Raw genomic sequence first — 26,625 nt, 5'->3', positions numbered from 1 at the left:
CTGCGGTGTAGCTACGAAATTGGCCTTAGCAAATCACATATTTTCTTGTAGTGTATGTTGCATAGGTAAGAGTACCAAAACTGGCACGATACAAGTATGAGAATACAACAATTTTGAAAATTTAAGGTGCTTTCGTAACACTTTAAGTTGGCTCCATAATTAATGACCGTCTCTAATTTAGCTAAACTAGAGCTTTCGTAACCCTAATTTAATATATCAACTACTTAGTACTTAAAGTTGGTGCAAGGTCATAAGGCTTATGGTTAAGAAACCAGTCAAAATCACCATTATCTAGTAATTTTTTCCTTGCTCTCTTCGCAGGTTCATTTTTACTTTTTTTTTTTGGGGCAAAATAGAATGCATTCAATAAAACACAACCAAGCACAAAGTATGGAAAGATGATAGATATAACAAAAAATTTAAGCTTCTACTAATTTAATCTACATCTACAATCTACAATCTTTATACTAACAATTTAGAGTTTTTAGAAATAGTCTATTCTAAAATCCTCTCCTCTAAAGATGTCCACATCATCATAATCCTACTTGGCCTTTGTTCCAAAAATTCCTCCTAATTTTTAATACAAGCTTAATAATTATAATTATTATTAAAAACCGTTTTTTATTTAACATTAAATTGTACATAAAAAAGATAGTTCGTTACAATCAAATAATTATTAATATAATTATTGTTTCGATTAAAATTTATATGTTACATTAAAAAATTGGTACGTTACAATCTAATAATTACTTAATACAATTATTGTTTTGATTAAAATTTATATGTTACTTTAAAAAATTGGTACGTTACAATCAAATAATTATTAATATAATTATTGTTTCGATTAAAATTTATATGTTACATTACAAATTTGTACGTTGCAATCAAATAATTATTAATATATTTAGTATTCTACTAACATTTATACAGTACATTAAAAATTTGGTAGGTTACAAAATTATAATAAATAACTTGAATAAATTATATTTTGAATTTTGGTCTGTTACACTATGACAGTAAACTACTAATTAAAAATTTAATTGTAGTAATTAGTTTTTAAGGTTATATAATTAATTTTTATTCGTTACAAAATTATATTACTTAATATTAATAAGATATTATTAAATTTCAAATGTTATGGAGTTAATTTTTTGTAGGTTACATAAAATATAATCTAATTCCCTCAAAAAAAATGAAATATAATCTAATCGTTTAATGCACATTTTATAATATTAAAGATGTTGATAATATTAATTTTAAAACGGTCAAATTAATAATTAATAGATATTAACCGTTATGGTACTATTTTTCTATATAAATAGTAGCGCTTTTGGGTACGAGTACACAAGAATCACAAAATATATTTCTTCTTTTACTATTATCTGATATCTATACTCTCAGTTGTTTCTGTAATTTTTTCTGTTGCAAAGGAAAATATCTACGAAACACGACTTCATCTTTGATGTTTCGCCAAGAAAACAATCGTGGACATTGCTTGTGAGGGTTATTCGTGTTTGGTTTGTTCAAGACTACAAAAATAAAAAACTACTATTTTCCATGTAGTTGGTTCTAATGGATCGAAAGGTACTTTTCTCATATCATTTTTGTTTTTTTGTATTTTTTATGTTTAAAGTATAGTGTTTTAATCTTTGTTATCTAGGGTGATCGAATTGGTGCATCTATACGAAGAATATCGATCTACAAGTTCATGGAGCAACTCCAAGAGGGAATGGTGTTCACGATTTCCTCATTTGATGTTGCTTGCAACAGTGGTTCATATCGACCATCAACTGAATTTCACAATCAACACAAAAGTCAAACTATCTAAAACTGTTTTGGTCCCAACAAACGTGTATTCATTTACACATGCATCTGATGTTTTCAATGATTTTTACAACAACTACTTGGTTGGTAAGTGACCATCCCTTTCTTCGTATCAATTGGATTATTTGATATTGTTTATTTATAATAATGCAATAATAAATTAATTACTTTTTGGTGAAAATAGTTTTATTTTTCAATATTTTTTTTTCAACCTTGATTTTTCTCATTCATATATATTTTGTTTTTTAATGATATTTCAATGTTACACATTATTTTTAAACGTTGTATAATTACCTTAAAGGTTGAATTAATAGGTTTAATAATTAAGTAACCGTTTAGATCTTTTTTTAATGCTAATAAAACATTTTGTTTAATATGATTCAAGTATACATTATATTTTTATAATATTAAATTGTAATTTAATCAATATTTTAATTTGTGTTATATATGCAGATGTAATTGGAGTCATGACTAGAGTGAGTGTTGAAAGAGAATATGAATAAATGGTGGAAAAACTAAAATGAATGTCATTGAACAAGATTCAAATTGCTACGCTTTATTTTTTGTATGTTTGTTTGTTTTTTAAACATGTATTATGGGTAAGCTTAAATGTACTCTTTTGACAATTTTTATGATAGGATTTAATGGATAAGTTTTCTGAAACAAGTCCCACAACTCCACAGGATGTAAACGCGAAAGATGTTATTGACTCAGATTCTTAATCATTTGCACCTCCTAAGAAGAGAACGTTGCCAATAAACGAAGATTTGTGGGACATCTGACGCAATTGTTCAACTGGTCAAAAAGATTGTGAAGATAGAGAAATAATATTTACAAGTGACTTGGTTACGTTTAAGTTGTTTATCCATTATGTCAATGTTATGTGTCTATTTTTAATGTAGTAGAATAAAGTCCATGTTATAGACAACGGAATTACGATTTTCAATTGAATAAATCAATATTGTTGCATGTATTGACACTTCAATGAAAAATATTTCAGTTTTCATATTATCAATTTACGATTTACTTATGTCTTAAACTTTACACAAATTCAAAAATAAATATAATAATTAAATTAAGGATTCTATGGAAGAAGTTATATATTGAACAAGATACACCTTATCTCTTTTAATCCAATTAACCTTTCTAGATTCCTTACTCCCTCCTCACAAAAACAAAATAAAAAATAAAAAATAAGGATTCAATGGAAGAAGTTATACTTGTGGGAGCCTTAAAGAATGAAATAAATTAAACCAACTGAGGTGGTATTGAAATAGAATACAAAAGATATAATACAATAACTAAAATGAATGTCATTGAATTGAATTTGAATGTGTGACCTTTATTTGTTTTTTATTTTTAATTTTTAATATGGAATAGACTATGGTATTTAATTATAATTTTGATTATTTGTCAATTCATAGATATCGGTTTGAATGTACTCTCTTCGTATATTATGTTGAGGAATTAAACTCTTTGTTTATAATTATCAACTTGATTGTTTAATATGATTGTAAAGTAAAAATATATTCATTTACTTAAATCGTTTTATTTGTTTCTTTAGGGATAGGAAAATCAATGTTACAAAATCTTTTTTCATCAACAAGGATCACGTTCAACCCTGAAATTATAGAGACAAATGAACTATAGAAAATATATTATTATTTTGGTAGAGAGAATTTTTTGGTCACACTTTACTTATGTTTTTTTTATGCTCCATATTTTGGTCACACTTTAACTTCAAAAGGTTCCATATAGATTATGATATTAGATGAGTTCAGTCTTTATAATGAAAAACAGTTCTACATTCAATCGAGGGAGTTGGCACATATATTATACCTTTTTATTCCCCGCGTTTGGGTTTGTTGGTTTCAATTAGGAACTTTGAGAAGGAGGGATGGTTCTTTTTGAAAAATGGAAAATAATGATGTGAAAATCAAAATTACGGTAAAGCAAAAGGACATTAAAGTGTTTTAATTTGTGACCCTTTGATCTCCAATAAAATAAAATTGAGGGAAGATATTAAACAAAATTGATTTCTCATTTTCTCTCTCTTCATAGATAAGTTGTTTCCGAGAAAAATACTATCTCCAATATTTTTTTAGGGACTCTTTCCAATCTTAAATATAAATAATAATTAATTTTTTTAATCTCAAATCAAATATAACTTACTTTGTCTCTATTTAATGTTGTTTATCCTATGTGGTATTGTAGAAATAATCAGATTCAATAATTCAAGACTTTTGTAACCAAAAAAAAAAACAAGACTTGCTAGAAATGCAATTATTGCTATGATCACAACTCAAGCTTCTCTATCTGGTAGGACAAATCTAACAAATGGTCCAACTATCTTTGATTTTGTTATTTTGAAAGCTTTTAAAATGGATACTCATCATCAAAGAACACAAAAATTATTGGGGTTATTTGACAACCACCTATCCATAGTTGGATAAAGTGTAATACTGATGGCATAACTTAAGGCAATCCAAAACCAACAGCTTCTGTAGGCATCTACAAAAACAATCATGGAGAGAGTATTGGTTGTTTTGTTTCAAAACTTGCAATTTGTAATGCTCTGTTTACTTAGATTATGGCAGTCATTCTTACAATGGAATGTGCTTACCAGAAAAATTGGCATAATATTTGGATTGAAAGTGATTCAAAAATGGTTACCTTAGTCATCAAGTAATTCAAATTGTTCCTTGGCATATCAAAAATAGATGGCTTAACTGTCTTACTCCATTGCAATCAATGAATTTCATGATGTCCTATATGTTCAGACAGGAAAACTATTGCGCAGATAAGTTGGGTACTTTAGGTCTGTCTATCAATGATTTTATTTGGTGGTCTTTCACACATGTTCAGATTAGTGAAGATTTAGTTAAGAATAGATTTGGTCTTCTATGTTATAGATTGTCTTAACATTTTGAGGGTTTGGTCGCGCGCGCGCACCCCCCCCCCCCCCCCCCCCCCCCCCTTAATGTTATTTATCCTAAAATATATTTTAATTCATGTAAGTTTATTTTTAATGACTTTTATATTCTCATGAAAGAAAGTTTTAATAGATGAACTTTTGAGAATTTTGTATTATTTATGAAACCCAGAATAATAATTGATACAACTAAGTTTTTGAATTTAGGTATTTTTGTTTATAATTGAGATCTGAGAGAGTATTGAAATTAAGTATTTTTTTTTTTTTATTAAGAATGGAAAATTAAAACATAGGTAATCATATCCATTTGATAAATGGATATATTGAATGACTGATAAACCAAATCTAATATGAACTCTTACCAATTTCCCTTAAAAAAATGAACTTTTACTAATTGGTTGATTTTTTGGGAATATATTAATTATTTATAGTGTTTTTATCTTTTAGGCTTAATTGTAATTTTGTTAAATATTTTATCCCTTTCACAAAAATAATCATCTCTTTATAAAATTTAACATTTTTTATCTCAATAAATGATGATTTATTGTTTCAATTTTAAATATGAAGATAAAATACCACATGACGCCGAAATTATGGATGAAAGGAAACAAAAACAATAATATTTAAAAAATCTGTTGATATGTAAAACCTGTTAAATAATTTTTAATAAAATGTATCCCGTGCTTGGCACGGGGCGTTACACTAGTATAAACAATTCAAAGCTTCTCTATAAAAAAAGTACACGTGGCAAGATTTAGGCCTAATTATAATTTAATGTTTTTTCAATTTAAGGATTTGGTGTTAATAAGGTTATTTTCTAATCTTACATTCTAAGTCAATGATTTATATATGGCAACTTTTAATATCACATTTATTCATACGATTTTTTTTTTAATTTCATTAAAGCACCCGCAAAATAAAAGGAAACGAATGGCTTCTCTATAACATACCATCCTATATATTCATCAATTCATTCGAGTTTTATACACAAAATTTTCTACCCATAATTCTTTTGATATCATCATACAAACCCCCATAATTCTCTAGCCAATTTTATTTTATTTTCTGAAAGCAAACAAAATGTCGCATATCAAGCACAACACGATTCTGCTATACTTAGTCTCCAATTTATAAAGAATTTGTGACACTAGCAATTGCAGGGAGGAAAATTGATAGATAGGTTGTTTTGGGTTTTTTTTTTTTTTTTTTAGGGAAGATTGTTTTGGGTTTTGGTGGGTAAAATTTGTAAAAACTTTAGTGATTTCGGCTATCTGTCATATTTAGTGACTGTAGCATTATCATTCATTGCACAAGAATTATACAGGAGAAGTAAAGCAAGTTATCCGTTTAACCATCTTGGGGACTCAATATCTTTTGGTTGTACTGCTATGTGGCTTTTGCCATTTTCTTCCTTTTTTATATCAGCTGCTCTTTGGATCTTTAGTTTTGGTCTCTATACCTAAAAGTGTAACTTTTCTTTATGTGCATTAGAAGGATGTCTTATTACTTAGATATACTAGACCGTTTACCCGTACTACCGCACGGGTCATTTACATTGAAAAATAATATATGAAAATAAATGTGATGGACTTCATGGAGTTACCTATTAACATCAATAGAGAAAAAATGAAGCTTGCAAGAAAAAAAATTAGTTTGAGTTTTGCGATAATAGTTGTTTCAGAAATATTTTACCAATACATACATGACCAAACATAAAAGATAGTCACATATATTAGGACCAGTCTCCCTTGAAGAAAAAAATATTAGGACCGGTCTTGTGAAATAAGTTTAGATTCACTTGTGACAAATTAAAACATTAGTTTCACAAATTTGTTACACCATAACATCAATAGAGAAAAAATGAAGCTTGCAAGAAGTTGCATATAATGAATGCATTGTTCAATGGCCAATAATAGCATGACTAATGTATTCTCGGACAGCCACTCCACCGTGAGGCAACTTTGTCAATTTTTCTTTTTCTTTGTTTTTCTTTGTCAATTTTTCTTTGTCTTTCTTTGTCAATTAGGCCAATAACCACATTTTTCTTTGTGAGTAGTCAATATATATATATATATATATATATATATATATATATATATAGAGAGAGAGAGAGAGAGAGAGAGAGAAATCCACATGGAAAAATTTATGTTAGATTAATATAAGTTGTCGTCAGTATTATTTGGGAACATCTTGTGCTTGGATCGGAGTTCTTTAAATACATCTTTGCCAATTTTAAAAAAAATACAAAATGTGATTCCTCTTGTAGAAGGCGCAATATATATAAATAAAGAAATCCGCATGTAACGATTTATGTTAGACTAATATAAGTTGTCATTACTCAATTAACTTCAGAATAAGTAGAAAATTATGTTACATGATAAATCCACTTGCAACGAATTATGTTAAGACTAACATAAGTTGTCATCGCTCAATTCAATTCATAAGAAGTAGGAAATTACATTACTTGACCATGAGATTATTTTGGTACAAATCTAAATGCATTCTACTTTGATTTCCTATTTATTTCCTTTGTGGCCTTCATGTGTATTGAGTTGAAGTTCTTAGAATCATAGAGAAAAATATTAGAAATAAACACTTGAAACAACTAAGAAATTTTTTAATTTCTTAAACAACATCATATTCATATAAGAGAATAAACTGAGCAATACAAATGAAAGAGGATGAGTATAGATAATTACATAACCTAACCTTATGGTCAATTTAAGAAGAACAACCAATACCTTCTCATCAATTAGCATATTAGAGAAATCATCCACAAAGGTATGCGTACCTTTGTTTTTAACTACTCCCAGCCTGTGAAAGTAAAGATTATACAATAAGATTAGAAAGATGTATGAATAGATAGTGGAAAGTTACATAATAAATATAAGAATTAATATATGTAAATGGAAATATTTAGTAAATAGATGAGTTACAAAATCACGTGGACCAATAACAACAAAACATCTTTGGCGCCAAAGAGTAGTAGAATTAGGGTTGGCAATTTTTCTTAACATTGTTATTAGTATTAGAAATAAGTTAGATTAGATAGTACACTTGGGATCAATAAAATATTTTGTTGATTAAAAATATAATAACGTATGTGTGGCAATGAACAATTAATCATCTCACTCACTAAGTAGAATGAATGGTATCAATGGCTAATTTTCTTTTATAACAAAAGTATCATTGGCTAATAAAAAATTAATTATTTCTCTCACAAATTAGAATAAATGGTATCAAATGCATAACAGTCAAATACAAACACAATTTTTGTTTTTTAGATTTAAACTCAGTTGGCATAAAAAAAAAACAAATTTAATTTGCAATAATAAAGTAATTTTTGACCAGCTTCATGATACTAATATTTGGCATTACACTCCCTAATTGCTTTTTTGTACAAATTTATTGACATTTTTAAAAATATTAGTCGTATCTAGAATATACAAAAATCAATCGTTCTCTGTTCTATAGTACACATGTCATTTTTATGGCCTAATTATCATTACTGCTCATCCCTTTAAATTTCTAATCGCACAATTTAATGTTTTTTTTTTGAGGGAAACGTGCTTATAGCATTTCATTAATAATAATAGGCTCAATACAAATGGGTATCTCATAATAGACAGCGGAACTAGCAGAACACGTGGCCTCTCGTGCAAGAGTATGAGCCACCGTGTTGGTTTGTCGCCTAACAAACTCCACCCTAGAGTTAGAAAAGAATTCACGAAACAAAGAACAACAAGAAGAGATAAGGCAACCAAATTCGGACAAGTCGTTCCTGTTTGAAAGGAAAGCATCAACTGTTACCTTGGAATCTGTTTCAAAGTCTACATTATCCAATTGCATATCGCTCAACCATTGCAAAGCAGAATGCAACCCCAACGCTTCTCCCACATCCACCGAAACAGTACAAGGGTATATAAAAGTCTTGGCCAGCACAAAGCTACCTTCCGAGTCGCGCACACAAATGCCAATACCTGTGCGGTTATGATGGGAAGAAAAAGCAGCGTCAATATTACATTTATATCTACCTGACAAAGGGGGCTGCCACATAGTTTGATTGTGTTGGTGTGAGGATGAGGCCTCCAAGTTCGCATCTATGGTATGTTGTGGGCTCGAGGTAGCTGCAAGTACAGCCGGAGCATTCGCTAATTGCCAATCGGTAATCATATTCCGTGCACGATCTACTACTTCAGCACTTGTTTCTGTCACATTGTCCCAAACACGGAGATTGCGATGTTTCCAAAGACTCCAAATTACAGTGGACAGGCGTTGAGTTAATTCAGCAGACAGGTTCTTTAAAAGATAAAAAATAGCATCCGTACCTGACGCAGTATGAGTGAGGGCGCGCTGCACTGAGCCCCATAGACTGGTTCTATCCCACACCTGTATAGCAAAAGGACAGTCGAAAAAAACATGCAAAAGATCCTCATGAGTAGAGTCACAACTAGAACAGTTAGTGGGACAAACAACACCTTTGTCTAACAGACGGACACGAGTTGGTAAACATCCCCGACACATCCGCCACAATAAATTCTTAACCTTCGGTGGGACTTTAAGATTCCAAATACCAGACCAGTACCCCGGACGCCATAAATAGGAGGAATCAATTAATTCTGAGACACACAACCTGTAGGCACTACGTACAGAGTAGCGTCCGTGTCTTTCCGCTTTCCAGATCAGTCTATCTTCATCAACCTGGGAGATAAGTGGCGTGTGAAGTATTTTATTCGCAACATCCACACTGAACACCTGTCTAACCACCTGTTCATTCCAACTTTTTTCATGTAAACTCATAAGACTATTAATAGTGAAATTATGAACAAATTGAGCACCTGGAATATCACTACTAATAAACTCCCCATTAGCCAACCATGGTTCATTAAGAATAGAAATAGACGCCCCTGAACCTATTCTCCAGCGTGCTCCCCCACGCACTACAAACCTAGCTCGCATAATACTGCGCCAGACATAGCTCGGATTATGTCCCACAGTAGCCGTGAGATAGGAACCAGTCGGAAAATATCTAGCTTTAAAGATTCGAGCAACAAGAGAATGCGGTTCTGTGATGAACTTCCATCCCTGTTTCCCTAACATAGCTAAATTAAATGCGGAGAGATCCTTGAAACCCATACCTCCATGTATTTTTGGTGCCGACAACTTCTCCCAATTCATCCAATGTATTCCTCGTTGCGTTGTTTTGCCATGTCCCCACCAAAAGGAATTCATCATCTTTTCAATGGAGTCAATCAACGTACTAGGTAGCTGAAAAATACTCATCACATAAGTGGGAATAGATTGTAAAACTGATTTTATCATTACCTCGCGACCCGCCTTTGAGAGACATTTACCACTCCAGGAGTTAATTTTCTGCCAGACACGGTCTTTGATGTACGCAAAGGTGGCCTTGCGGTCCCGACCTATCATAGAAGGTAGGCCTAGATATTTACCTGTACCCAAAACAACTTGAACACCAAGGATATTAGTAATAGTGGTTTTAAGGTCGACAGGGACATTGCGACTGCAATAGATCTCTGATTTCGGCAAACTGATCGCTTGACCCGAAGCTAACTCATAAGTGGATAAAATATTTTTCATAACAAGTGCGTGCTCCTCCGTAGCTTTGAAAAATAGAAAACAGTCATCAGCAAACAAAAGATGGGAAACAGAAGGTGCTTGGCGACAAACCTTTGTTCCCGTAAGAACACCTCGATTCTCGGCATCTCTGATAAGTGACGATAAGCCTTCTGCACAAATGATAAATAGATAGGGGGAAAGAGGATCCCCTTGTCGGAGACCACGCCCTGGAATTATAGGGCCAACCTGCTCTCCATTAACAAGTACAGAGTAATCGACTGTCTCTACACACATACGCATCCAATGAATCCAACGTTGATGAAAACCCATTTTAGTTAAAACTGCCATTAAATAATTCCAGTCCATACGATCATAGGCTTTACTAATATCAAGTTTGAGAGCGACATACCTATCTTCCCCACGTGTCTTTGACTTCATAAAGTGGAGTACCTCAATTGCTACCATAGCATTATCTAGAATGGAACGACCGGGAACAAATGCGGATTGGTTGTCAGAAATACACTGAGAAAGCACTTTCTTCAACCTGTTCGCTAGCACTTTAGATATAATTTTATAGAGCACATTACATAGTGCAATCGGCCGCCAATCTTTCATACTAACCTGCACAGAACCTTTTGGGATGAGAGCAATGTTAGTAATATTTAAATCAGGTGGAAATTGTCCTGTATCCAGCCAACCACAACACTCTTTGAATATGTCATCACTGCATAAATTCCAAAAGTGTTGATAAAATCCCGGGCTATAACCATCAGGGCCGGAGCACTTGTCTGGATGCATAGAAAAAATGGCTTCTCGAAACTCTACCTTAGTAAAAGGTGCCGTGAGAATATCATTATCATGAACAGAGATAGATGGATTCATAACATCTATAACAGGAGAAAAATCGCTATCCTGTTGTTGAAAAATATTCACAAAATAATTTCGCGCTATTTCCTGCAAACCGCAATCACTAGTAACCTTATTGCCTACATCGTCATCAAGGGAAGTTATACGGTTTACCTTTTTCCGAGCTGTTGCCGAGGCATGAAAAAACTTGGTGTTTCTGTCGCCATCCTTATACCAAAAAGATTTAGCTCGTTGGCGCCAATAGGCATCGTCTTGGGACAGCAGACGTTGCATTCGTTTCCTAAGTTCAAACATGCGAGTTTGGTCCTCACCCGCAGTTTGCAACCGTACGTCTTGCATTTGTTTGCGGCAATCCTCGATGTCTGTCCTTAATTTGTGACAATGATTCTTTTTCCACATTGACATGTCTTCCGCACAACAAGATAGTTTAGGCATGAGCGTACTTGTCGAATGTTCCTGCCAAGAGTTAGTAACTAGCTCCTTAAAACCCGGTTCAAGGTGCCATGCATTTTCATAGCGAAAATGGCGTTTATGCACATAAGGCCGAGTTATAGGTGCAACATTTACAAGAATTGGATAATGATCGGAAACAGGTGCCACAAGAGTCTCGACAATAGCATTGGGAAACATATTAAACCATAAGTTATTAGCAAGTGCACGATCTAACCTTTCTTCCACCGCACGTGGAGTGCCAAGACTTTTAAACCAAGTGTACGGGTACCCTTCAACCGGGACATCGGATAAACCTGAATCAATAACAGCTCGACGAAAGCCATTTATAAGCCAAGGAGGCCTCATGGTGCGCCCTCTTTTCTCACCTGCATCCAAAATATCATTAAAGTCACCGAAAATACACCAAGGGCCAGAAAATTCCATAGACAGTTGTCGGAGAAAATTCCAAGCGGCTGTTCTACGCCCTCCGTTAGGATAGCCATAGTAGCCGGTAAGTCTCCAAGTACCAAGAGTAGTATTTACAATTTCAACAGTGATGTGATTATTAGAAAAATTAACAAGTTGACAATGTAGAGAATTTTTCCAAAATAAAGCTAAACCCCCGGCTCTACCGGTGCGGTCGACATGAAAACAAGCATCGTAACCAAGCAAAAAACGGAGTTCTTCAATTTTATTACGGTGAGCTAGAGTCTCACTTAAGAAAAGTAGGTCCGGATTGAAGTGCCGGATTAGGTACTTAAGGTCGGGAATTGTGCTCGGGCTACCTACACCCCGACAATTCCACGCTACAAGGCTCATTTATCTAGGCAGGCCTGATCATCAGAGCCTGCCGTTACAATTTTTTCATCACCTAAAGGATCAGCAATTACATTCATATCAGTGTCCCCCCCATGACTAACATTCGAACCTATTACAAAAGTTCCCATATCCCCTTCAGCAGCAAAAGTTTCTCCATTCTGAAGAGCCAGCATACGCTTTCTTTTCTTCAATTCCGAACCATTTTCCTCGAGTGTCTCAGCAGTGGAATCAATTGAGAATGGAGCAGCAGGTAAACCAAGCACTATGGGGCGGCCTGGCAGCAAGCTGGAAGCTGAAGTGCCTGTGGAAGAAGAAGGCAGCAGATTCACGTTGCAAGCAGAATTCATACCATTACCTTTTTTAGCCAGCACTGCATTTTGGGCAGCAAGCACATCATGTTTCATAGCAGTAAGTTGTGACTGAAAGGCAAGCATACGGTCATTGAAAGTTGCCGAATTTCCCACTCCTTCAGTAGCTTTGTCGCGGCCAGCAAAAGCAACACCTGAGGGATGATTTTGTTGCGGCAAAGTGGCAGGAATAGGGTCCTGTAGCCAACGGTTTGTAGCAGCGGTACCAAGCCTTTGTGTAACTGGTTTCAGATCAGCTCCCCAATTACGGATACCGTCATCAGCATCTAATTCAAACAATTCTGGACACACTTTGTCAGTATGTCCGATCAATCCACACCTATGACAAAAAACACCCAATTTTTCATATTTGAAATTAACAGTAACAAAAGCACCGTTAGAAGCACGGACACGCCACTCTTTTTTCAACGGAACAGTGACATCAATGGAAACCCTAACACGCATAAAAGAGCTATGGATAGTATTTCGGTTATCATATGCTTTGAAGGTGCCTAAGAAACTTCCTATGCCTTGACCTACTTTTGGTTGGATAAATCCGAATGGCAGACCATGAACCTGAACCCAAAAGTCGATATGGTTCAGAGGAACGAAACTAGGAACGACACCAGGAGAGATGCGATCCATGGCAATATGGAAGTTGTCATACAACCAGGGACCCTCATCCAGAACACGTGTAGCATCGACTTTATGGTGAAACTGAAAGAGGTACCGATCCGACACAGACTTGGTGATCGTAACCCGCTTGCCTGGCTTCCATGCACGAGACATACGCTCGCTGAAATAGGCAAGCTGGATTTCTCGATCAGCAAGGACTCGGCCAATCAGGCAGTGTTCAAGGATTGCAGCAGTTTCTGTTTCAGACTCAAGGTTGAGAGTTAAACCCTCTTCAGACAAAGTTAGACCGTTGAGATTGAGGTTTGAAGGATCCATTAGGTCGATTGGTAGGGAGGAAACGTTGAGGAAACGCAAGGAAAGCAGGGAGACACAGATGGAAACACACAGACGCGTATAGTAACACAGAATGGATTAGGGTTGGATGCGATGCAACAATCAGAGAAGGAGACTGTATATAAAGGCTAAGAGGAAGCATCTAGATCATGGAAACAGATGCAGATCAACTTCTCACGAGGTGAATCCGGCCCAAGGTGCGGCGGCAGCCCAAGCAAGGGAGGCGCTAGAAACCCTAGATGGAGGAAACCCTAGGAGACCAAAAAAACATTTTTAAAATGCACAATTTAATGTTAGAAACACCGGTATCACAGAGTGTTAAATGTCGCTAATTTGACCCCTAAAAAATGTTAGAAACACCGGTATCACAGAGTGTTAAATGTCGCTAATTTGACCCCTAAAAAAAATGTCACTAATTTGAAATTCTCTACTGTCCTTAATTGGATATTAAATGCTATTATTACAATTATTCATTTTGTTTTGCGTTTCAAATTCGTATTTCAAAATGCATACAATCGAGATGCAAAAAATTAGCATATGTTGTCATTTCAAATAAGCACTGATTTTATGACTAACCACCCATTTGACTTTATTTTTGTCCTTAAATCTAAACCCCTTTTCAAATTACTAGATGCATTTATTATTTTTTTTTCCTAAACATACCCCTAATTAATACTACTAACTTATCTTGAAATTTAAAAAGTCAAATTTAATACATATACAAACAAATGACAATATGGTAATATTAACACACAAAACAGACATAATAATTACACTGACAGCTTTTCTTAAGAAATGTGAAAAAAGCAAAGGTATGTTACATTAAGGGACGGAGCGAGTATGTAATTAACGCAGAAAGTTATTGACTAAATAAATTATAATCAATAACAACTAATGTTACTCTTCTCTCCACATTCTCATATTTCCGTTCTTCCCCTTCCAAATTCTCCGCTGGAACCATCTCAACCCCGATCGACTAGCGCGACCGACCCTCTCTATCTATGAGAACCTTTTATGGAAACTCTCATATGTCTACTATATATATAGTGCTTCTTAACCCCTATTTTCTATATGTACATTTACTATACATTTGATTTTATTTGAGTTTTTTTCTTTCCAATCACACTGAAAACGGGAATGGTCATCATTCTCATACTCCTTAATCAAAAACAAAGATTTTGTTGTTGGATCCAAGAAGCAGGCGTGTTCCTTTTCTTTTTCATTCATTTTTTAAGGATTATTTAAATTGGTGCGTTCATGCTCTTTTCATATTGGTCATTTGTCTCTTTTTCTCAAGAACTCATGCTTTATATTATCTTTTTGGCTATTATGCTGTTAAGTTAATTTTAATGTGTTAGAAGTGTTGATGTGCACTTTTTTGCTTGACCTCCTTTAATTTGAGCCTTGAAGAATCATATATTCCCTTATTGTATGAGGTCTTTTCAATGTATTGCCATGGTTATAAAAGATTGAGGATGCATGCAGGGGATGGATGCACATACATTAAATTGGGGCAGCTTTCTCAAATAACTTTTTAAATTAGTCTTAGTTTTTGAGTAGTTTTATCATTTTTTTTCTATTAAAAATCAAGTGTTGTCTCCATGTGTTATATTTTTGATGTTAAGATGGTTATATGTCATTATCATTGCATCATTTTCAAATTTGTTGAATAACGAATTGTTTTGAAATTTGAGTATGTTACAACTTACTTGGACAACCATGAAATTGCGTGTAACTTTTTTTATTGTTTGCTGTCTAATCACCAGGGAGCTAATCCGGCGGCCATATAGGAGTATTGTATTAAGCATATAAAACCACACATTTTTAAGGTCTTATTTGTATAATTTTAAAGGTCATTTTTTGATATACTGTATTAGAACAATCATATAATTAATCTTTATAAAATAAACAGGTGGATAGATTATATCCATTGATAGATTTTTAGCACAAGTATACAAATATATACTTAATAGAAATATAAACAGGTGGATAGATTATATCCATTGATAGATTTTTAGCACAAGTATACAAATATATACTTAATAGAAATATTAAGGTTTAAGTTCTACACAAGACGCCTCTTAGGAAGACTAAGGAGCTTTAAGTGTAATGAAGCTTCGGATTGTAAAAATACTTCCAAAAAAAATTAGTGCTATTGCTTGCTTGGCATCCCTTCGTAAAGTTATATATGCTAGAAGCCACCAATGAAGGTGTCTTTTAACAACCCACACCTCAATGTGTGATTTCCACTTTTTAGTTATAACTTTGGTAAAAGACACCTTCATAAAAATTAGTTGGTGTCTTTTAGCAAATGCTCATAGAATAACTTGCTAAAAGGTGTCTTCTAGCAAAACCCTAGCGCTAGCTGTTTTAGCTCCTATTGCAGGTCAAAATTTAGGATATGATTAATAATAACGAAGATGCCTTATTCTTCTTAAAAAAAAAAAATGACTAAGGTGGCTTCAATTTGTTAACTGTAAATCATATTATTATTTATAGGCTACATCTTTCACTTATTATAAGCCTCTTTTATAATTTATGTAGTTTATGTAATACGCTCGAATTTTGTGTATGAATTAATGTTTTTAATTTATGATTTTGTGCCTAGCTGGTAATTTTGTATGTCAAATGATACCATGAGACTGTTCTTAGATGAAGTGGTAAACACTAAAATTAAACTCACACAACTTTGAGGTTTCGGGTACAAACCCGGATCATGACGTCGGGCCTTGCAATTTCGGCATTTGTCAGTTGAGTTAGGACTTCTAAACTACCATGAGACTGTGCTAAGCATACACCAACATGATCATGAACAGGATATGATTCTCAATTTTATTAAGTGGGATTCATTTAATTATATGATGGGAATGATCGAATGATGTAGGTTACCCACCAAACATACCTAAAATCCACACAATGAGTCAAAATAGTTCATCAAAACCTTTGCATTATTTAGTCTTATTTTTTGGCATCTTCTAAATGTTCTTGATGTGATAAAATTGCCTAACTTAAACCAAAAGTCTTTACTATATATGTGAATGCTAACAATTAAAAGCTGACTTTTGTTTCCTTGCTGATGTGTAGTTTGGGATTGTGGACCAATTGCTTTAAAGTCTATTTATCTATTTAAGGTCTTGGAATAACAGGACAACTGAGCCAGTTTGCCCTTGGCCCTCAATTTTTTTCTAGCATATCATAATCATAATTATAATTAGGAAAATGTTAAAGAGTGCTCTTGAAACATTGTATAAGAAGATAAAAATAGAAATATTGTATTGAAAAATGGCGAAAAGTTATGAATTTAGCTTTTTAAAAGTTAAAATATTGTTGAATCCAATGCAAACATGCTACTTTTAGTTTCCTTAACAAGTGCATAACCCTTATAATTAAGAACATTTCAAGGTACCTTCGTAGCTTAGACTATATGGTTAATCATATTTCGAGGTACCTTGATAGTAAGACATATGATCTTTGAACAGGTTAAGTTCACTCAATCCCAAATAGACGACTTCATGAATGAAATTCAGTTTTTTTTTTTTTTTAGGAAGTCATGTTACCAACTCTCTCAACATCATATTAGTTTGACGTCGAATTTTTTTAATGGTTATAATAAATACTCAAAACTAAGAGTTGTAAATATGGTTTGGGGACCAACTAGTTTAACTTTCGGCCCACGGAAAAAACAATTAAATAATGATTCGATAGACCTACAGAAGCCTTGAAGAAGGAAATAAAGTAGACCTGAAGAGAGGACAAGACAGAATTCAGAAGAACCAATTGGCCACACAAAGATAAGCTTCGACTCTTCCAACTCGACAATCTAAATTTTATACGGTCAATGAAAGGTTTACAAAAATTCAGCTTACGGGAATCTCCAACAATAAGTAGCCCAAGATAAAAGGAAAGGTAACTTGCCAGATTTACAATTCAAAACAGAAGCCGCCTCAGCCAACCAAGATGCAGAAACATTAACCCCAACCAACATACTCTTGTTGAAATTGTTTTGGATCGGTCACAAGACCACTCACACAGCTACACATGTACTATAATACGCCGCCTTGAGGCTACGCACTCTAGGGAGCACGCCAATATGTCTGCACCGTGCCACACAGGAGCACACCTCAACGTTTAACAATCTTCGTCGTAACCGTATTTAGTTACACTTTCCTCCACCGCAACGGTTAACAATTATCACTCCTACTTTCAAAGTAATGGCTGGAACCCGCAGAAGAACCACCACGAGTCGGTCCTCCACCTCTCAAGTACCGCATTCAACGATCCAAATCTTCCAAAGTTGAACGGTTCCGATTCTCGAGCCTTTGAATCCTGAGGGAAACGATGTTATCCTTGATCATGCAACTGATGTTCGCGCTGCAATTGCATTGAATGCAATGGTACTGCCTCCGCCTCTTCCGCAACCGCAGGACATTCGTCATCCTCCTCCGTCTCATCGTGATCTTCTGCCATCTCCATCAACCTTCAACAACAAAAATCGCAGGAAAATTCCAGAATAAAATGAAGAGACCATAACGTTTTTGAATTAAAACTAACGGAAAGGACCAAAAGGTGTAATAGAGAGAAAGTTAAGGGACCAAAATAAATCAAATTTTAATTAAGGGACCAAAGTGATACTACCTAAATAGTTAAGGGACCAAAAATGCAATTTAGCCTAAAATATATGCACCCATTGTCAACAAAGTTTAAAGTTAGGTTTAATTGATAAGAAGACACAACGTTTAACTCTTTAACCAGTTTTAAGAAGTTATATTAGATGCATCTTTAATTTAAGTGAAGTGTTATACAACACGAATTTTTACCCCCACGACAATACACGACACACAAATCATGCAGAAGGCAAAAAAAGTGGCAGAAAATAAATAATTAATAAAATGAAAAACGATTCATCAAACGACTTAAGATATGTCATGTGCCTTCTTGCTTGTTAGTTTGTCGTGCTATCAAGCATTTTTCTTAATTTAATTAAAAATATATACATTAATTGAGATAAAATTATGCTCCCTTCGTCCCTATATATAGGTACTCTTTGCCTTTTTCACATTTTTTAAGAATCATTATTAGTGTAATTAATGTGTTTGTTTTGTGCGTTAATAATATCAAATCATCATTTGTTTGTATGTGTATTAAATTTAATTTTGCATATTTCAAGATAATTTTGTAGTATTAGTTAAGGATATGTTTACAAATGGTCATATAACAAAGACAAAACGACTACTTAAAAGGATATTATATTTAAAGACAGGTGTATATAGTTAATTATGTGGGAAAGGAACATACAGATCTTTTGAGCCTGTAAAATCTAAATCATATTGTATGTACAACAAGTGGCTTGGTTTTACTCATACAATGACTTATCCATCTTAAGACTTTTTCTATTCACACCCCATGTATTTCTAGTTACATCCAAATTTTCTTAAAACTTTTTGATAATACCAAAATTGTCCTTTTATATAAATTTTCTTAAAACCTTGATTTTATTCAATGTCACATAGTTTCACACTCTTTCACCCACAAACGATCAAACAATCTGATGTTCAATCAATTTCTATGGAAGATTAAAGAGTGAATTAAAACATCTTTAATCCATACTCAATTGCATATAAGTAAATGAATTTCTTCTTCTTTTTCAATAATGTTAGTTTCAATTTTTTCTTCTTGTTCACCTGCACTGTACGTATGACTGTTTCAATTTACATTGTTGTGATTAACTTAATTTTGGTTTACATGGACCTACTTAAATTTAGTTTACATGAACCTACTTAAACTGAGTTTACATGACCTACTTAAACTGAGTTAACATGACCTACTTAAACTAAGTTTTCAATAACCTACTTAAACTGACATGACCTACTTAAACTCAGTTTACATGAACCTACTTACATGACCTACTTAACCTGAGTTTACATGTACATACTTAAAATAAGATTACGTAGAATCATTGAACAATGTTGATATGTACACTTAAACTCAGTTTACATGATCTATTTAAACTAAGTTTGCATGACCTACTTAAACGAAGTATGTACACTTAAACTCAGTTTACATGACCTACTTAAACTGAGTTTAAGGAAAGACGGGTTTTGGGGTGGAACCAAAAAAGAAAGAAGAGGCTTTTTAAAAATCAAATTTTATGAAAGAGTAATTTTGTCATTTTAGGATGTAACCAGAAATATACATGGTGTGATAATTAGAAAAAGTCCTATCTTAAAATGTGCACCCTTTTGACATGCGATATTTTTTTCCAACTACTTAGCCAAACTGTTTATATGATTACATGTGTTCTATTTTTTATGCTAAGATGATTATATGTCATTATCATTGCATCATTTTCAAATTTGAATAAAGAATTGTTTTTTTGAAATTTGAGTATGTTACCACTTAGCTGGACAACCATGATATTGCATGTAACTTTTTTTTTTTTTTTTTTATTGTTTACCGTCTAATCACCAAGAAGCTAATCAGGCGGCCATTGGAGTATTATTAGGGTGTACCTGGATCTGTTTGTGTTGAGTTTGGTTAAACCTAAGACTTGAACTACTTTAATTTAGGTGAGTTAAAATAATTACCCGTTATATTATTAGGTTGGATTGGACAAACCTACTAATTTCTAGTTTGGGTTGGGTACTGGGTTACCAATTATTTTTTTTTTTTTTTGTTAATAAGAAATGACTAAATAATGAGTCCTCATATTTTTTTCATAAAATTTACCCAAATTTGTTATTTTTAAAAAAGATTAGTGTAACTTATTTTCACTATAATTTAGCATCATAAAATAATATATAATAATAATATCAGATAATAAATTTCATAATAAAATAATCGCAAAGTTACGTGACATAAAATTGCATTAATATCAAAATAACCAAAAAATGCAATATTCTAATTTTTAACTTTATCATGCATTAATTTTCTATCATGCATTAATTTTCTATATAGATGACACCTGGTGCCAATTTTAAAAATTAGACTTGATTTATGACTAAAACTTTTAATATTCTCCTTCATTCCTATGAAAGTAAAACTAAAATGGGGGTATTATTGGATAAGTGAGTTTGGGTCTGAGTCTGATTTTACTCAAGAGCCGTTATTTTGTTATGATTTTTCATTTTTTAAAACCATATCAATCCAATGACCCAACTCAACCCATTTTTTTAGGTTTATTTGGATGAGTTTAACGTGATTTTCTGGGTTGACCCAACTCATATATAGGCCTAATTATTGGATTCAGTATATAAAGCCACACGTTTTTAAGATCTTTATTATATAATTTTAAAGGTCATTTTTTAATATACTGTAATTAGAACAATCATATAATTAATCTTTATAAAATAAACAGGTGGATATATAGATAATATCCTTTGATGGATTGTAGCATAAAGTATACAAATATATACTTGATTCAAATAGATATTAAACAAACTAGAAACGAGAGGTTTTCCATTTCCCTATTTTTAATGTGAATCAGTAGAAATATTAGTAGTACAGATGACGAGCTTTGAGTCTAAATATTGAGGTTTAATTTCTACACAATGTAGCCTTTTAGGAAGACTACGAAGATTTAACTATATTGAAGCTTCGGATTGATGCCAATCATTCTTTTTTTTTTAATGACAAATTTTATTTAACAATTAGATCCTTGCACAAGACGAATAGAAACCTATAATTTAGAGAATACAAACTAAAAGCATCGTATATAGGCGGAACATCCAAAAATAAACACCAAAAAAGACATCCCTACACACAACATCTAACCATACCCTTCGTTCAACACTCATGAGAAGAACACCCACCAAAATACATCACCACCTAAAACAGACGCCTTCACGAAAATGACTACTGTAAAACGATATCCTTCACCACCCGTCACTACTCACCCCCAAAAGAATGATGTCAATCATTCTAAAGTTAATAAATTATTAATTTGATTTAATTGAATGATTAAATCTAAAGTTTAATTAACATTCAATGTTAAAGTAGAAATTATTTACACATGTTCATCCAATCATATTTTAGAAAAAATGATGGTTGTGAGTAACTAATATATCAAAAATACATAAAAAAGAGTAAATAAATTAAAAAAAAAACTAGTATAGCTTTTTGTATCTTTTTAATAAAGACCACTGAAATATAAGAAAAACCCGGAGCAGCCGGAACCACGTACAATTAGTTCATATTAAAACGAGAAAAAGATAAACCTAGACTATCTCTTAAAAGATAGTGAGACAAAAAGGTGGGCAGGGAGGTCCACCACTGAGAGGAGAATAAGGCTAGGCCCTGCCCATTTTTGGCAAGAGCATCTGCCATCATGTTACCTTTCCTAAGGGTGTGAGTGCAAGAGCAAGTGATCATTTACTAAAATGCATACAATTGGACCATCTAGCAAGCATCTGCCAAGGTATTCCAGTATCTTTATGGAAGGCTGTAACCACTGCCACAGAGTCAGTTTCCATCCAAAGCTGGGAGAGATTCATCTCTTGAGCCTTCTCCAAGGCCAGCATAAAAGCACAAAATTCAGCTTCGAGAGAAGTTGCATGACCAATATTGCTAGCCATAGCTCCCAAAAAGTTGGAGGAAGAATCCCTAATAACAAAACCAATAGCACCACATGGATTATTTCCAATGGAGGAGCCATCACAATTAACCTTGACTATGCCAGAAGAAGGAGGGACCCAAATAACCTCGCGAACTGGAGCAATATACTGGACTTTAAGAGGAATATTAAAAAGATTAGAAACTTTATAATCTGTCATGACCGAAGCTCCTTTAACAATAGCCAAGTTAAAGCTCAAGTGCACTTCCGCAAGAATGACATTGAACAAAGATGTCATTGATCTCTTCCTATCGTTAAAGTATCTTTGATTTCTTTCAAGCCATATACTCCATATAGTATGTAAGATAGCAGAATTCATCACTTGTTGAACCATCTTGCTTCCTATACCAACTCTGCCCATAATTAGATTAAGGACGTTAGACACATCAATATTCTGGTCCGTGCCTTTCCTTAACCAATCCCAAAGTTGAGCAGTAACATGGCATTCAAAGAAAATGTGTTGAGATGTTTCCTCCTGGCTTCTGCAAAAACAACAAACAGATACAACAATGCAGCCCCTCTTACGCAAGTTGTCATCTGTAGGGAGCTTATTATGAATAAGTCTCCAAGAGATGAAAGCTCTAGATGGGGGAGTATAAGTATTCCAAATCAACTTAAACCAAGGAACTTTCTGACTACTACCAGCAAAGTGAGAGTAAGCAAGTTTGTTGGTCAGCACACCATCAACCGCTCTATTCCAATTAAGCGTGTCCGGAATATCCGAAACAGGGAGAGTGATTTTAAGAATTTTCGTAGCCAAGTCAGGGTCCCTAGTCACAAGAAAGTCCGGGAGGCACCAGGTCCCAGCCACAATACAATCAGTAACCCTCATATCTAGAGAGTCATAAAGAGAGGTAGGAAGTTGCCAATGCTCAGCAATGGGCTTATCCAGCCAACGATCAGTCCAGAAATATATTTGTTCACCATTGCCAACAGACCAAGTGGATTGTTCATAAATGTTGCTTATGTGATGCTTCATTCCGTGCCAAACAGATGAAGAGATATAGTTGGCCTTTGGTTTGCCTTTGCACAAAAATCTTTCCCTGCATAGAATGGCCCATTGCTCATTTGAAGTTAACAACTTCCAAGAAAGATGGAGCAGAGCGGCTTTGTTGACCATGGAAGGATCCTTCACTGCCAGACCTCCTTCCTCTCTAGGCTTACAAACCATATTCCAAGCAACCGTGCAAATTTTCCGCTGAGCGAGGTCATCACTCCAAATGAAATTTCTCATGCATTTAGCAAGCTCAGAGAGAAGACTAGATGGCCATTGGTAAACATGAAAAGAGTATACAAGCATACTACTAATAACAACATTTACCAGTTGGACTCTACCCATAATAGATAACAACCTTCCTTTCCAAGCACTAATTTTAACTTTGATTTTATCATATATATAGGTCTGAGATGCAGAGTTCTAGGTTTCCCCTTAAAAAGAAGGATTCCAAGATAAGTGATAGGTAGACATCCATGACTAAATCCAGTAATTGAAGCAATAACAGAGATTCTGGAGAGGGGCAAAGAACCAGAGTAGAACTTGCTTTTGGCAGCATTTACTAACTGGCCCGAATAAACGCCATAATCATCAAACAAATCCATGATGCTCCGGATATTAGAAAGAGTACCCTTACAGAAGATAAGGATATCATCAGCATACAAACAGTGACATGGCATTAAGAGGCCTCTGGTAGCATGTATTAGAGTCATGTCCTTCTTGAACAAGAGCTTCCAAACCCCTACTAAGCACCTCTTCAGCTAAGCAAAAGAGAAGTGGTGAGAGGGGATCTATCTAAAAAAATTATGGTTGTTGATTTCTTAAAAAGTTATAATCAATTAATAAAAACGAAGTCGAGGGTAAACCAAGATCGATGACCACATTTGATGAAGAACAAAAGAGAAAGGTAGTTGAGCTCATCTCGGTAGGATGTTCTACCTGCAAACACTTTGACGTTCATTATTATTTTTTGTTCGAAACACTCTAACCACTACGTTAGTCAATGATGGACTCTACTTAAATATTTGTTTGTACTCTAAAAGTATGCAATATACTTTTAGTCGTATAGTTTTAAGTATGAATTTTGTCCTTACAAAAATTAAATAATTGATCTGTCTCTATTAGAAATGGACATGAATTTGTAAAAAAATATATTTTTGCGCTAGCTCCTATTGCAGGTCAAAATGGAGGATATGATTAATAAATGAGTAAGATGCCTTCAATTCGTTAAATGTAAATCGTAGTATTTTTTATTCCATTATTTATAGGCTACATCTTTCACTTATTATAAGCCTCTTTTATAATTTATGTAGTATAGTCATCTCTATTATATATATGTGCGCTATTTTTTTTCAATAGTACACGTGTCATTCTCTCTATTCTAATTGTCATTAATTGTTTTGATCTTGGCATATGTTATGGTAGTATCACTGCGTTATCATTGATTTTACTAAGAAAGGGTTTTAATTAGTGAATTCTTAAAAAGGTACCAGATCATTGTTTTTATTAAGAAATGATTTTAATTTTTGAATTCTTAAAAAGGTGTGTATGTAAGGGATACAAAAACGGAACAATATGTTTGACTTATATATCATTAATTAAAAATCTTTTTTTTTTGGTACAAATTAAAAATCCTTTTATTTTGTATCTCTTATTTATCTTCATCTTCATCTTCATAGTAAACATTTGCTACGGGTGGCATGTTTATTTGCTTATCAACATGGACTGCTTGGATTATAAAATAAAACCGTGTATTTTACCAAAGTTGATTTTACAGGTGTTTGGAGTGAAAGGAAAATTATTTCGTGTATTTATAGAGTAATCAATATGCAAATCACAAATACGATTCGAATTTGGAATGTCATTAAATAAAAAGATTACAGGTGTTTGAAATTCACTCATTTTTTTTCTTCATTTTTCATAATAAAAGAGGGGTGACGCCCGATTCTTTGGTGCACTAAACAAAAGAAATTAAGAGGGCTGAAATTGCAGATCACAGATTCCATGAATCACGCATGAATCATGTTCTTCATTTTTAGTGTTTAGGGTGCTATATATACATACCACTATTTAATCATCTTGCACAATAATTCATCATTCATCTCTCAGCATTAGCAGATGCACACACAATGTTATACCCTAATTTTGGACCTAAAAATACTAGCTCAATTCTTCTTTTCTTGCATTTCAAGTCATTTGAATTTGTCCTTGATCAATTGCACCTTCCTCTGCATCCTATTTCAATGTTATTTGCAAAATTCATGAAAAGGGTATTTTAGTCATTTCCTGCATTCAAATTCATTGTTGTCCTTAAAAATTGTTTGTGTCTTTTCATTTGATTTGTATAAGTCTTTGTTTCAATCTCATGTTAAAATCTATTTCAAAAAATCACAGTTGAAGTCATTTTGAGTCAGTTTTGCCCCTAGGGGCATTTCAGTCATTTCCTGTGTTAAAACCCTGTTTAATCTCCTTAAAAATTGTCTCTGAGTCTTTAATTTTTCTTGCATAAACTCTTGCTTTAATTCCATGTCAAAAACCATTTTAAAATTGCATTTGAGTCGTTTTGAGTCGTTTTAGTCACTAGGGGGCATTTTGGTCATTTCACGTAAAATTTCCGATTCATTTTAATCTGCTTTGTTGCTTTTAATCGTCTCGCTTTACGTTAATTTTCAATTTACTTTTTCAATTCAATTTTTAATTTTCATTTTGGTCCTTGTACTCTTGTTATTTGCATCTTAATCCTTTTTCAAGTTTGTTAGAGTCAAAGTCAAGGTTTGTTAAGTTCAAGTACACATGGCATTGTTTCATTGGTCCATCAATCCCATTCATCACCTATAAATAGATGAGTCATGGTCAAGGTCAATAACTAATCATTTTTCACAAATACACAAAAAAAAACCACAAAATCAATTTTCTTTTTTCCCTCTTTTTTCCTCCATTGTAACTAACTTCTTCCTCCACCTTCAACCACCATAACAACTTTCCTCCACCACCTCTAACCATCCTAACAACCAAAAACCACCACAACTTCATCTTCAACCTCTCTCCGACAACCATAACCACCTTCAATCGCCACCTCCTTCAGCCCTAACAACTTCAAACCTCCACAAATCCATCAACACACACCATTTTCGTTCCCTTTCCTTCACAACAATCGCACAATATTTTACAAATTCGTCCATAAACACGACAACAATTTCGAGTATCCATCTCAAACAACAATGGCAGCAATCACGAAATCAAAGCTGAACCA

General features: G+C 33.5%; 1 long non-coding RNA gene across 1 annotated transcript; it reads left to right on the top strand.

The window, feature by feature from the left end:
* Positions 1 to 452: 452 nt before the first annotated feature.
* On the top strand, positions 453 to 2,828 carry LOC146914262 (uncharacterized). The gene is made up of 3 exons (XR_015016515.1): positions 453 to 1,584; positions 1,661 to 1,911; positions 2,278 to 2,828. It is a non-coding gene; the product is annotated as an uncharacterized LOC146914262 (long non-coding RNA).
* Positions 2,829 to 26,625: the final 23,797 nt, after the last annotated feature.

This window comes from Medicago sativa, chromosome 6 (genome assembly GCF_051527215.1).
Source record: "Medicago sativa cultivar Bolivia chromosome 6, Bolivia_mono, whole genome shotgun sequence".
Taxonomy (NCBI): Eukaryota; Viridiplantae; Streptophyta; class Magnoliopsida; order Fabales; family Fabaceae; genus Medicago; species Medicago sativa.
Note: the sequence above shows the minus strand (reverse complement) of the source record. Positions and strands in the feature narration are given on the sequence as shown.